Source organism: Hyperolius riggenbachi, chromosome 6, assembly GCF_040937935.1.
Source record: "Hyperolius riggenbachi isolate aHypRig1 chromosome 6, aHypRig1.pri, whole genome shotgun sequence".
In the NCBI taxonomy this organism is placed as follows: Eukaryota; Metazoa; Chordata; class Amphibia; order Anura; family Hyperoliidae; genus Hyperolius; species Hyperolius riggenbachi.
Genome location: NC_090651.1, coordinates 362881901 through 362896832, shown reverse-complemented (window position 1 = coordinate 362896832; position 14932 = coordinate 362881901). Strand labels below are relative to the sequence as shown.

Below are 14932 nucleotides of genomic sequence, written 5' to 3'. Positions count from 1 at the left end.
GGGGAATCCATTAGGATTAGGTATTTTTCGGTGAGAGAATCGGTTAGGGTTAGGTATTTTGCGGTGATGGAATCGGTTAGGGTTAGGTATTTTGCGGTGGGGGAATCGGTTAGGGTTAGGTATTTTGCGGCGGGGGGAATCGGTTAGAGTTAGGTATTTTGTACTGGGGGAATCGGTTAGGATTAGGTGTTTTGCTGTGAGGGAATCGGTTAGGGTTAGGTATTTTGCGGTGGGGGAATCAGTTAGGGTTAGATATTCTGTGGTGGGGGAATCTGTTAGAGTTAGGTATTTTGTGCTGGGGGAATCGGTTAGGGTTAGGTGTTTTCTGGTGGAAGAATCGGTTAGGGTTAGGTATTTTGCGCTGGGGGAATCGGTTAGGATTAGGTATTTTGTGCTGGGAGAATCGGTTAGGGTTAGGTATTTCGCGCTGGGGGAATCGGTTAGGGTTAGGTATTTTGCGGTGGGGGAATCAGTTAGGGTTAGGTGTTTTGTGGTGAGGCAATCGGTTAGGGTTAGGTATTTTGCGGTGGGGGAATCGGTTAGGGTTAGGTGTTTTGTGGTGAGGGAATCGGTTAGGGTTAGGTATTTTGTGGTGGGAGAATCAGTTAGGGTTGGGTATTTTGCGGTGGGGGAATCGGTTAGGTATTTTGCGGCGGGGGGAATCGGTTAGAGTTAGGTATTTTGCTGTGAGGGAATCAGTTAGGGTTAGGTATTTTGTGGTGGGAGAATCAGTTAGGGTTGGGTATTTTGCGGTGGGGGAATCGGTTAGGTATTTTGCGGCGGGGGAAATCGGTTAGGGTTAGGTATTTTGCTGTGAGGGAATCGGTTAGGGTTAGGTATTTTGCGGTGAGGGAATCGGTTAGGGTTAGGTATTTGTAGAGGGTGGATTTATGTAAGAGTGGGTTAGGTGGAAATATCAGTGAATTTTACGGTGAGGGGATCGGTTAGGGATAGGCATCGGAAAAAGGACTGGTCATGTGAGAACAGGTTTTGGTTAGGCGTTGGCTATATATCGGTAAAAATGACTAATATTTTGCTGTTGGAATTAAGTGGTGAAATATCGGTAATTTCACTGATATTCCACTGGCAGTTTTCTCCAGCACCCAAATTACCACAACGCCGTCTTTGAATGTACGCCCACTAAGAATACTGATGGTGAGACTTCTCTAGTCGGTACGCTCAGATCTCACATCAATTACAAAGGTGCCTTTTAGACTTTCAATCTGTATTATATTATGAAAAGCACATTGGGAGGCGGGGAAATCTCCAAGGTGGGTAGAAATGGGAACTGCAAATGGAGGCCTCATCTTTGGAACCAGATTCAGATTACCAACCAGACAATTCAAGCATTCGCTTGGGGCCCCATTCAGAATCTGAGGGGCCTCATCAGCACGTAATCCAGCCCTGACAATATAATCTGCTGCTGTGGTATGAATTGTGAGCAAGTGGCATACATTGCCATGGTGACGGCACCACGTGCCAACACCATTATCTCCAGCCCAGCCTGTGCCGTCAGGCAGAGACTGAGGTCAGCAGCATCAGCCACGTTGAGCACGCTAATGTGTCCAGCAAGCTCATGGTGAACCAGAACTCCTAGGAGTGTGTAAGGGACTAAAAAGGACCAAAAAGCCTCCTTACTAAAATGCTGTGCAAAACAGAAGTTTGCCTTCTTCAAGCTGACCTGAATTTAGACCTTCCTCTCTGTTTTAAAAGATAAGCAACAGCATAATAACCTTTTAAGAAAAACATTTCTGTGTTACAGCTGATACAAATCCTGAAATGTATTTGCAGTGTGTCTACTTCTTGCTTTCATGGAAGCAGACAGGGTTAACATCCCGTGTTTACAAATTAGCTGCTCTGCCATGGCAGAGGAGATTCTTAAACTGACACAGCTGAGAGATGAAATTGCTGTGGGGATTAGTCACATATAAGGGGGCATTATTAGACAGGCTAAACTATCTAAATACATACAGGGTGCATTTATCTCCGGTTTCCTTATGTCCTGTACAAGAGTTCATGTCCCCTATAAAACACATCATTGCATTCCAGTGGATCTGGAGGTGTGTTTAGCTATCAGGGACAACAAAGAGATGATTTGCATATTCAGCAGTGATGCATTATGGGAGATTTCAAAAATATAATCGCGATAAGACATTGTATTTTTACGATATCAATATGGTCAATGAAAACAAATATCAAAAAGTAGCTGCTTTTTTTCCGCTTTTGTAATACATTTGTGTTTTTTCGCTTAAAAAAAAAACTTTATTTGCTGTTAGCGCAAATGACGTGGCAGTACAGAACATGGTCTTGCAAGCGATGCAAGAGAACGCTCTGTACTGCCCTGCCATTTCAGTTACCAGCAAATTACCCTTTTTTTTACGTGAAAAATCATGAAAAATCGTTAACACAAACATTTCAAAAATTATTAATTTATTTAAAAAATAAATTATTAATTAATAATTAATTTTATATAATTTGCGCAAAAATTAATGCAAAAAGAATATTGGCCTTTTCACTCATCACTGGCGACGCTCATTCAAATTCCGTGGAATTTAAATTTCCACATTTATGATTGGAAAATGAAAATCAGGATTCCGCAGAAACGCGATTTACCACAACTTGGTCATTTTAGCCCAATCGCAGAACTCGGAAGAACTGGACCAATCAGAAAATGCAGAATTTTTCCGCAAGAATCAGATCACCACGGTAATTTTAGACCAATCACAAGATTCCGCTTTTTCGACTTCCGTCGATGTTTTGTTATTTTTGCATTCTCTGATGCAAGAAATGAGAAATAAAATACTCCTCAGAAATCGAAAAATCGGAAAAAATTATAATCGGAAAAACTGGAAAAAATCGGAAAAACGATACTCAGAAAACGGAAAATCGGCATTGAGGAAATTGGAATTTCCGCAAAATGGGCATTTCCGACCATCCCTCACTGGCAAATCCACTGCGCAAAAAAGTGGGTCGATATTCAGAAACATGTCGGATGTTCTGTTTTTACACCCACCGGGCACCAGGGCCGGGCTGAGGCAGAGGTGAGAGAGGCTCCAGCCTCAGGGCGCAGTGTAGGAGGGGGCGCACAACAAGGGGCAGGCCGAGACAGAGGCGAGAGAGGCCCCAGCCTCAGGGCGCAGTGTAGGAGGGGGCGCAAAACTCACTCAGCTATCATTCCCCTATTGTGTATGAAGCAGAGAGAAATAAGAAAAGGGGATACATGGCTGTGACTGCAAGCCAGATAACTAGAGATTAAGGTGTTGGGAGGATTGGGGGCCCTGGGGTGCCTCTTAGTCTAATAGCAATCAGTGTGTGACGGCTGGGGTGGGAGGGATGGAGGGGCGCACTTTGGTGTCTCAGCCTTGGGTGCTGGAGGACCTTGTTCTGGCTCTACCGGGCACATTCAGGGTTTACACGGGGGTGAAATTTCTCTTACCTTACTGGATTTCAGCCGCTTTCTCCCCCTCAAATCTCAGCCCAGGAGGCCGGGGCTCTGTGGCGACCATTCCACTGCAAAGACAGACGGACAGACATGAGAGACTGCAGAGAGACTGATAAGAACCGATGACAACAGACAGCAGGTAGAGTGACAGCACTGAGACCACAACAGAGACAACAGGAGAGAGAGAGAGAGGGATCAGGAGGGGACCAGAAAGTAGAGCAGAGACTGAAGAAGTCAGGTGAAAGTTCGATAGGAATCTGGAGAAACCTGCATGGATGGAAGTCAATTCTACGAGAGGGAAATCCAAGTCACCGTGTGTCCTCCTGGGGGGGATCAGGTGGGGAAGGTTAGCACTCGGAAGACACAGAGGGGGAGAGATGAGAGGAAGGACGAAACGAGGGGAGGAGAGAGAACACACCTGACGAGACCTTGAACCCATCCCCCTTAACTGCTTGCTGGGGGGGAATGGCTGGCTGGTTATCTGATATCACACTAGACCTGGCTGTAGATTGTTCATTCTATAGATGACCCTCAGCTCTGCCATCTGCAGAAACACGGGCGGCTTTTGTAAGCATGAGAGCGTTCTAACAAAAGCCTGAAGCACGATATCCGACCCCAGCGAGGATTGCCGAAGATCAGCTTATCACTACGAAACGCAAATGCGGCCATTAAACAACGCAAAAAGTTTCTGGAAGATTTTTCCGTTTTTGCATAGTTTTAATAAGTTGGCCTCTTTAGGCCGATAACCCTATGGGGCTAATACATAAAACATATCCCTTGTTTTATCTCTCCTTATCTGTCCTGACCTCCCTAGTGGTATCATTTCTTCCTGATTTTAGGGTCTAAAGGTGCCCATACACTCGTCAGATTAGCAGCGGATAGATCATCAGATTGATTTCTTATCTATCTGATGTGTTTTAGGAAAAAATTTTACTAGGATAGAATTCCAATAGATTTCTGTTTGAAATCTATTGAAAATCGATGTGATGGCATTTTTTTTGCCCTCAGATTTCCATTAGGGCCAATGCAAAATGATAAGCAATCTCAACAGATCGACCTAGATTTTCCACCCTGCCAGTTCGATGGAAATCCATCGAAATCGTCCGCCAATCGATCGATCAGCCAACCGATTTGCAATCGATCGATTTTGATCGATCGATCGGCCAGAAAATCGGCTGAGTGTATGGTCCCTTTTAGGGCTTGTTCTCACTAAGGGCTTGATTCACTAAACCGTGATAACTCAAATATCACACCTTATCAATGTTAACATGCCTTATCAGAGTAGCATAGCGAGCGCTACAAACTTATCCCTGCAAATTGGCAATGTCACTCGTCCTGCCCTGAGCATCTGCAGGTTCCTAGCACTCGCTATGCTACTCTGATAAGACATGTTAACTTTGATAAGGTGTGATATCTTTTCATAAGGTGTGATCTTTGATAAGGTGTGATATCTTTTCATAAGGTGTGATATCTTTTCATAAGGTGTGATCTTTGATAAGGTGTGATATCTTTTCATAAGGTGTGATATCTTTTCATAAGGTGTGATATCTTTGATAAGGTGTGATATTTGAGTGATCACAGTTTAGTGAATCAAGCCCAAAGAGCTATTTTGCTCTTTTTTAGCGGTGGTGATTTTAAATCGCCTTTAAAGCGCTAGTGCAATGATGCTCAATGTGAGCGTTCTCACATGAGCGATGCACTTTCTATTGAATCACAAATGCGGCTCCTGCACCATTTTCTGAGTGTTTGTGATTCAATAGAAAGCATAGGGAAATCGCAAAGCGCTTGAAAAAGCGATTTGAATTGAGATTTCACCAGCGCTTTTATGAACAAATACATTGTATTTATTCATTTCCGGGTCAAAGAGTTCACTTCCTGACTGATGTCAGGGAGTAAAAAAAAATTATCACTCAACAAAAGCGCTTAGAAAAGTGTTTTTCTATGTGCTCAGAAAGCGTTTGGAAAAGCACTGACAAAATCGCCTTATAAATCTCCAGTGCTTGCGATAGTGGTACATTTTTTTTCATTGGCTTTTAGATCCTAAAAGCAAGAAAAAAAGCATACCAGGAGAGAGCCTGCAGCAGCCCCTGCACTTATCTCCCTGGGATCCAGTGCTGCAGTTCTCTATCCTTCCTATGGGTGGCACTATAACTCTATAGTGAGATTGCCGCCTGTCGTCGTGAGGGATCCAGAGTCTCCGAGGACAGGAAGAGGAATGGCTGCCGACGCCTGGATGCCGGGGAAGGTGAGTTTGAACACCCGCTGCGCGCTATACTTTGCATGGAGCTCCCGACGGCTACCACGAGTCAGGCTCGGGATTACCGCTCTAAGCTGCGGTATCACAGAACTCATAAGCATTGGAACAGTCTGAGAATGCAAAATTTTTCAGATGAAATCAGATTATTGCCGTAATTTTAGACTAATCACAAGACTCTGATACAACCAAGTCTTAGGCTGGTTTCACACCAGGACGTTGCATTTTAGGGGACGTTATGGTCGCACAATGTGCCCCTAACGCAAGGCCTGGTGCTCTTTGATGTGGACGTCGGAGTGAGCCACGTTGTGCAGCTCACTCTGGCGTCCGTGATGCCGTGATGCGCACTCTTGGACGCATGCGGCATCACGTGGTCCCGCCGGCCAATCGCCGCACAGAGCGGCCGCTCCAGGAAGTAAACACTGCAGGTCACTGAGTGCAGTGAATATTAATTAGCCATGTGCCTGGCCGCTCTCCGCTCCTCCCCAACGTTACTGAGCATGTGCAAGCAGTCTAACGCAGCTCTGCTGCTTACAAAGTACTGCATGCAGTACGTTATATGATGGCGGTTGTAACGCAACGTGGGCACTGTGAACAGCCCATTGATTTTTCATTGCTGTGCGTTGGGGTGCGTTACAAGCTGCTCTAACATGCGCCTCTAACGTCCCACTGTGAAACCAGCCTAAGGGCTGGAACCCACTACAGCGATTTTTTTTTTTTTTTTTAGCATTTAGGGAGGTTTTCAAAAAGATATCGATTTCCCTAAACGCTCAGGTAATGTTAAAGAGGCACTATGGCGAAAAATTTAACATTTTAATTATGTGCAAACATAAACAAATAAGAAGTATGTTTTTTCCTGATTAAAATGAGCCAAAAAATTACTTTTCTCCTATGTTGCTGTCACTTACAGTAGGTAGTACAAATCTGACATTACCGACAGGTTTTGGACTAGTCCATCTCTTCATGGGGGGATTCACGGGATGTATTTATTTTCAAAAGCACTTAGTGAATGGCAGTTGCTCCATCCAGCTGCCAAAAAACGTGTAGTGAGCAGGGAAGCTGGACAGCATCATTGTTTAAATCCTTTTTAGGGAATATCTTTATAAAGAGTAAAAGCCTTGCTGAGAATCCCCTATGGAGAGATGGACTAGTCCAAAACCTGTTGGTAATGTCAGATTTCTACTACCTACTGTAAGTGACAGCAACATAGGAGAAAAGTAATTTATGGCTCATTTTACTCTGCAAAATACATACCGTATTTTTCGGACTATAAGACGCACTTTTTCTCCCCCAAAAGTGGGGAGAAAAAGTCCCTGCGTCTTATAGTCCAAATGCAGGGAATCCCAGACTTAAAACCACTGACAAACAGCTGACCCGCCGCATGTCGGGATTCCCTGCACTCCTGTGGTCTTGGATCCTCCTCGATGTCACCCTCAATGTTTGCCAGCATGTCCTTTGTGTTGCCTCTTTGCCCCTTGCTGCGCCATTGTCATGTACTTAGCGGCAGAAGCCGCTCGTATCAAACAGCAGACTGTCCCCATTGTATACATAATCAGTCCGCCTGTTTGCCCCTCGCTGCGCTGTGTTATGTAAATCAGCGGCAGAAACCGCTCGTATTAAAGGGCAGACTGTCCCCTGTATACATATTCAGTACACCTGATTGCCCCTCGCTGCGCTGTGTGTAATGTAAATCAGCGGCAGAAGCCGCTAGTATCACTCACCGGACATGGCGTGCCTGCGGCGAACACGGACTCCTCTCTCGCTCACTCCTTCCCCCAAGTGCCGGTACTTCATAGTCGCGTCATTACACACGTGGTAGCGCGTGACCACGTGTGTAATGACGCGACTATGAAGTACTGGCACTTGGGGGAAGGAGTGAGCGAGAGAGGAGTCCGTGTTCGCCGCAGGCACGCCATGTCCGGTGAGTGATACTAGCGGCTTCTGCCGCTGATTTACATTACACATAGCGCAGCGAGGGGCAATCAGGTGTACTGAATATGTATACAGGGGACAGTCTGCCCTTTAATACGAGCGGTTTCTGCCGCTGATTTACATAACACAGCGCAGCGAGGGGCAAACAGGCGGACTGATTATGTATACAATGGGGACAGTCTGCTGTTTGATACGAGCGGCTTCTGCCGCTAAGTACATGACAATGGCGCAGCGAGGGGCACACAGGCAGACAATATATGTATACAATGGGGACAGTCTGCTGTTTAATACGATCGGCTTCTGCCGCTGATTTACATGACAATGGCGCAGCGAGGGGCAAACAGGCAGACACAAAATGTATACTCTGGGGCCAATCTGCAGTTTAATACTTGGGACAGCATGAGGATACTGGGGAACAAAAGGAGGTCACTGGGGGGCAGAAGAAGGAAACTGGGGGGCAGCATGAGGACACTGGAGTAACAGGAAGAGGACACTGGGGGACAGGAGGAGGACATTGGGGCCAAGAGGAAAACACAAGGATGACAGGAACAGGACAGTAATTGGGAGAACATCTACAAGATGCTCCTGGACCATAGACGTACCAGGTTTCGTATATATATATATATATTTTTCCTGGTTTTTACCCTCTAATCCTAGGTGCGTCTTATAGTCCGGAGCGTCTTATAGTCCGAAAAATACGGTACTTCTTATTTGTCTATGTTTAACTACTTTGGCCTCCTGGACGTACTAGCTACGCCCAGGAGGCCATGTGCGCGTCCTGGCCGCGGTTCGTTAGCCTGGCCATCAGTGAATCGGGCTATGGTGCCCGATCACTGATTCCTCTCCCCCGCTGAAAAAGCGACAGCTTCTCTCGGAAGCTTCGCTTTTTCTGGCTGTAACGTACCCCATGCGTCGCTCTAAGCGTGTGTTACGCTTAGAGTGACGTCATGTAAACAAACTCATGGCCGCCATCTTGTGGCCAAAAAGTAAAACTACAACTAACAGTGAAAAAAACAAAACTCAAGACACATTTACATTATAAAACTATGGTTTACATCCCACCCTCCCAAAAATACCCAAATAAAATGTTTAATACAAAAAAAAACAAAAAACATTACAATAAAAAAAAAAACCATGTAAATATTTACCTAAGGGTCTAAACTTTTTAAATATCAATGTAAAGATGAAATATTTCTATTTTTTTTATTTTAAACTTGTAAATAGTGATAGATGCAAAATGGAAAAAAAATCACCTTTATTTCCAAATAAAATATTGTCGCCATACATTGTGATAGGGACATAATTTTAACGGTGTAATAACAGGGACATATGGGCAAATACAATACGTGAGTTTTATTATGGAGGCATGTATTATTTTAAAACTATAATGGCTGAAAACTGAGAAATAATGATTTTTTTCCCGTTTTTTTTCTTATTCTTCCTGTTAAAATGCATTTACAGTAAAGTGGCTCTTAGCAAAATGTACCCCCCAAAGAAAGCCTAATTGGTGGTGGAAAAAACAAGATATAGATCAGTTCATTGTGATAAGTAGTGATAAACGTGAAAACGACTGAAGGCTGAAGTGGTTATTTAAGCATATTTAAAATGTTACAATTTTTCACCATAGTGCCCCTTTAATGGATGGTACAAATTCCACTGGAGCGATTGGGATTACCAAAATTGCAAGCGCAGGACATGCAGCATTTTTGAGCATTAGAGTTTTTTGCGTAAAGTTCATAAGCGCTGGCATAATCTCTCGTCAAAACCTACACAGAGCGATTTGATAGCATTTATAAATTACTGCACACTGTAAAAAAATGAAAGTTAATTGAAATGACCAATCAGAATTAAAATCGCTAATCGCAAATTGCTACACAATTGCTGGCAAAAAGCTTACACTTTTTAAAATCGCTACCAAAATCGCCAGAGAACGCTCATGAAATCGCTTACAAAACGTTCATTAAAAATGCTAGCAATTGCGATAGCGATTTGCGATTTGTAGTGGGTTCCAGGCCTCACCAAGTCTTCTTTAAGTTAAATTTACCATGGTAATCTGATTTCTGTTCAGGGGCTGTGGCTAAAAGTATTAGAGACACAGGATCAACAGGAGAGCCAGGCAACTGGTATTATTTTAAATTTTTAAAATTTTAAAAATCCATATCCTTCTCAGTTTAGGTTCCCTTTAACCAGTACACTATCCAGCCACTGTTAACAAAAATAGCAAAGTAAACATTTTTTACTTGGAAATCAGAATCGGAAATTTTGATTTCTGTGGAAATCCGTGGAATTGGTAATCGACATTTCCGACCTTTCCTACTGGCTATTATTCCATGATCTTTTTCTCTCTTTTTTTAATCCTACCTACAAAATATCTTCACAGCACCTAGAATAGTAAAAAAATGCAGAATTGTCTTGCTTGGAGGGGAATGCTTGAAATATATTTTATTGATGATAGGACCTGAAACATCTCCTGTGAGGAAACTCGGGAGAAAAGGTAATGGAATAAGGGCCACTAAGCAGTACCAGTCTTCAGCTGTGGATCCTTGCTAAACATAAGTGCCACAATTGGCACTTTATAAATCAATAGTAATAATAAACTTTAACCAAAACGTGCTTCCTTAACCATTTAAGCCTTTTGGACAAATCTGCTACCTCCAAAAGGCTGCTGGTGTGCTGCTGTGTGCTTCCGCGGCCAATCACCTGCCCCTGCACGCTCCCGTGTCACCGCCAATTAGCCCGGAGATCAATAAATGGTTCCCATTCATTGATCTCTAGTGCTGGAGAGGGAGAGGTCACAGTGGTTGCTAGGTGGAGGGAGAGGTCCCCGTGGCTGCTGGGGGAGGAATAGGTCAGTGTGGGTGCTGGGAGAGACAGGATCTCTGCTAGTGCAGGGGAGGGAGAGGTCACAGTGGTTGCTAGGTGGAGGGAGAGGTCCCCGTGGCTGCTAGGGGAGGAATAGGTCAGTGTGGGTGCTGGGAGAGACAGGATCTCTGCTAGTGCAGGGGAGGGAGAGGTCACAGTGGTTGCTAGGTGAAGGGAGAGGTCACAGTGGTTGCTAGGTGGAGGGAGAGGTCCCCGTGGCTGCTGGGGGAGGGATAGGTCAGTGTGGATGCTGGGGGAGGCAGGATCTCTGCTAGTGCAGGGGAGGGAGAGGTCACAGTGGTTGCTAGGTGAAGGGAGAGGTCCCTGTGGCCGCTGGGGGAGGGAGAGATCAGTGTGGATGCTGGGGGAGGCAGGATCTCTGCTAGTGCAGGGGAGGGAGAGGTCCCTGTGGCCGCTGGGGGAGGGAGAGATCAGTGTGGGTGCTGGGGGAGGCAGGATCTCTGCTAGTGCAGGGGAGGGAGAGGTCCCTGTGGCCGCTGGGGGAGGGAGAGATCAGTGTGGGTGCTGGGGGAGGCAGGATCTCTGCTAGTGCAGGGGAGGGAGAGGTCACAGTGGTTGCTAGGTGAAGGGAGAGGTCACAGTGGCTGCTGGGGGAGGCAGGATCTCTGCTAGTGCAGGGGAGGGAGAGATCACAGTGGTTGCTAGGTGAAGGGAGAGGTCACAGTAGTTGCTAGGTGAAGAGAGAGGTCCCTGTGGCTGCTGGGGGAGGGAGAGGTCAGTGTGGGTGCTGGGGGAGGCAGTATCTCTGCTAGTGCAGGGGAGGGAGAGGTCACAGTGATTGCTAGGTTGAGAGAGAGGTCAGTGTGGATGCTGGGGGGAGGCAGGATCTCTGCTAGTGCAGGGGAGGGAGAGGTCACAGTGGTTGCTAGGTGAAGAGAGAGGTCCCTGTGGCTGCTGGGGGAGGGAGAGGTCAGTGTGGGTGCTGGGGGAGGCAGGATCTCTGCTAGTGCAGGGGAGGGAGAGGTCACAGTGATTGCTAGGTTGAGAGAGAGGTCAGTGTGGGTGCTGGGGGAGGCAGGATCTCTGCTAGTGCAGGGGAGGGAGAGGTCACAGTGGTTGCTAGGTGAAGGGAGAGGTCACAGTGGCTGCTGGGGGAGGCAGCTGCCAGGGTAAAGACATTTGCTTTTAACTTAGGTCAGTTTAGTGTTAGGACATCTGCTCTGGAGATTTACCTCAACGTTGGTGCAGATGTCCAGTATATCTATATTTTTGCATGCAAAACTATGATGGAAGCTAAAATTTCTCTATAGACCAGTATTGCATTGTTTGGATGCGGGCGTACATTTTAGTCCAGGGGGGGCGGTGTGCGCCACAGCGATTAACCATTCAATTGTACAGTATTGGGTCAGGGATGCGCAGCCTTTTACCTATATTTTGTATCCACAGTTCTGTAACTACCAGGCTAGCAGCACCCATTGTGCTATCCTGTTTTGCATGGTAAGTATTTAGTTTAGTTTTGCATATGTTTTGCATCTGTCTGATTGCTGAGTGTGTATTTGAGCTATTTAAGCGGTGCATATGAGGTGGTGAGTCATTCAGATGCGGCCCATATTGGTGAGCGCTTGCTTTGTTTCCTGCTGTATGTAGCCGCGTCGCACCGCATACAGTGGAAACGGACCCTCAGAATCCACAGTGACTTCTCTCTCCCTCAGCAACCACACTGACCTCTACCTCCTCCAGCACCCACACTGACCTCTCCTTCCCCTGGCAGCCACAGTGTCTTCCCCAGCACCCATATTGTCCTATCCATCTCCCAGCACCCATAGTGATGTTTCTCTCCCCCCCAGCAGCTTCCATCTTCTCCCCAACAGCACCCACAGTAACCTCTCCCTCCCCCAGTACCCACAGTGACCTCCCCTTTCTCAAGCACCCACACTGACCCTTCATGGTTCACACCCGGTACCCAACCATGGCCTGCAGCCCTTCACCCAAATAGCACCCAGTACTCACCCATGGTCCGAACTAGTGTTGGGCGAACATCTAGATGTTCGGGTTCGGGCCGAACAGGCAGAACAAGGCCGCGATGTTCGGGTGTTCGAGCCGAACTCCGAACATAATGGAAGTCAATGGGGACCCGAACTTTCGTGCTTTGTAAAGCCTCCTTACATGCTACATACCCCAAATTTACAGGGTATGTGCACCTTGGGAGTGGGTACAAGAGGAAAAAAAATAGCAAAAAGAGCTTATAGTTTTTGAGAAAATCGATTTTAAATTTTCAAAGGGAAAACTGTCTTTTAAATGCGAGAAATGTCTGTTTTCTTTGCACAGGTAACATGCTTTTTGTCGGCATGCAGTCATAAATGTAATACATATAAGAGGTTCCAGGAAAAGGGACCGGTAACGCTAACCCAGCAGCAGCACACGTGATGGAACAGGAGGAGGGTGGCGCAGGAGGAGAAGGCCACGCTTTGAGACACAACAACCCAGGCCTTGCATGAGGACAAGAAGCGTGCGGATAGCAATTTGCATTTTGTCGCCATGCAGTCATAAATGTAATACAGATGAGAGGTTCAATAAACAGGGACCGGAAACGCTAACTCATCACAGATGTATATTGTTCATGTTACTTGGTTGGGGTCCGGGAGTGTTGCGTAGTCGTTTCCAATCCAGGATTCATTCATTTTAATTTGAGTCAGACGGTCTGCATTTTCTGTGGAGAGGCGGATACGCCGATCTGTGACGATGCCTCCGGCAGCACTGAAACAACGTTCCGACATAACGCTGGCTGCCGGGCAAGCCAGCACCTCTATTGCGTACATTGCCAGTTTGTGCCAGGTGTCTAGCTTCGATACCCAATAGTTGAAGGGTGCAGATGGATTGTTCAACACAGCTATGCCATCTGACATGTAGTCCTTGACCATCTTCTCCAGGCGATCGGTGTTGGAGGTGGATCTGCACGCTTGCTGTTCTGTGTGCTGCTGCGTGGGTGTCAGAAAATTTTCCCACTCCAAGGACACTGCCGATACCATTCCCTTTTGGGCACTAGCTGCGGCTTGTGTTGTTTGCTGCCCTCCTGGTCGTCCTGGGTTTGCGGAAGTCAGTCTGTCGGATTACAACTGGCTAGAGGAGGGGGAGGATGTCAATCTCCTCTCTAAAGTCTCCACAAGGGCCTGCTGGTATTCTTCCATTTTGACCTGTCTGACTCTTTCTTCAAGCAGTTTTGGAACATTGTGTTTGTACCGTGGATCCAGAAGGGTATAAACCCAGTAATTGGTGTTGTCCAGAATGCGCACAATGCGTGGGTCGCGTTCATTGCAGTCCTAGGCCGAAGAGGTCATAGCCTAGGGTCACAAAAACCTGTTTATTTGGGCAATTTCAATGGTAGTGATGCTGACGTACATAAATCTCAGCCATGGCCGTTAGCAACGTCTGAATTTCACGAAATGTCTCATGCAGGTAGAAGACATATTGTTAGACTTGGATTCCAAATATGGGGTCCCTACATCTCTGCAAACCAGAGTTACAGGGGTCCAAAATTGTTAAAATCCCCCATAGGCTTTCATTGCCTCCCTATTTCACTTTCCAAAATCTCACATCTTTTCAAAGGGCAATTGCTCAGCAGTGGCAAATTTTCTAGCATTGTAGGGACCCTTAGGGGGAACATGACTGGTGAGTTTCGGGCCCCTAGGCCAAAGAGGTCATAGCCTAGGGTCACAAAAACCTGTTTATTTGGGCTATTTCAATGGTAGTGATGGTGACGTACATAAATCTCAGCCATGGCCGTTAGCAACGTCTGAATTTCACGAAATGTCTCATGCAGGTAGAAGACATATTGTTAGACTTGGATTCCAAAGATGGGGTCCCTACATCTCTGCAAACTAGAGTTACAGGGGTCCAAAATTGGTAAAATCCCCCATAGGCTTTCATTGCCTCCCTATTTCACTTTCCAAAATCTCACATCTTTTCAAAGGGCAATTGCTCAGCAGTGGCAAATTTTCTAGCATTGTAGGGACCCTTAGGGGGAACATGACTGGTGCGTTTTGGGCCCCTAGGCCGAAGAGGTCATAGCCTAGGGTCACAAAAACCTGTTTATTTGGGCTATTTCAATGGTAGTGATGGTGACGTACATAAATCTCAGCCATGGCCGTTAGCAACGTCTGAATTTCACGAAATGTCTCATGCAGGTAGAAGACATATTGTTAGACTTGGATTCCAAAGATGGGGTCCCTACATCTCTGCAAACCAGAGTTACAGGGGTCCAAAATTGGTAAAATCCCCCATAGGCTTTCATTGCCTCCCTATTTCACTTTCCAAAATCTCACATCTTTACAAAGGGCAATTGCTCAGCAGTACCAAATTTTCTAGCATTGTAGGGACTCTTAGGGGGATCATGACTGGTGAGTTTTGCCACTGCTGAGCCATTGCCGTTTGAAATGGTGTGAGATTTTGGAACGGTAAATAGTAGGCCCAATGAAAGCCTA

General features: G+C 46.1%; 1 protein-coding gene across 2 annotated transcripts in view; it reads right to left on the bottom strand.

Moving 5' to 3' along the window:
- Window positions 1-14932, bottom strand: part of HPN (hepsin) — a 135435-nt gene that overhangs the window by 74410 nt on the left and 46093 nt on the right. Inside the window, exons 1-2 of one of the 2 annotated variants that reach the window (XM_068241782.1) lie at window positions 10281-10977; window positions 3437-3510 (exon numbers count right to left, since the gene is read on the bottom strand). The gene's annotated coding sequence lies outside the window, so the exon portion shown is untranslated. Of the gene's footprint in view, window positions 1-3436; window positions 3511-10280; window positions 10978-14932 lie in introns of those variants that run through there. The other variant, XM_068241781.1, reaches the window with a different exon arrangement.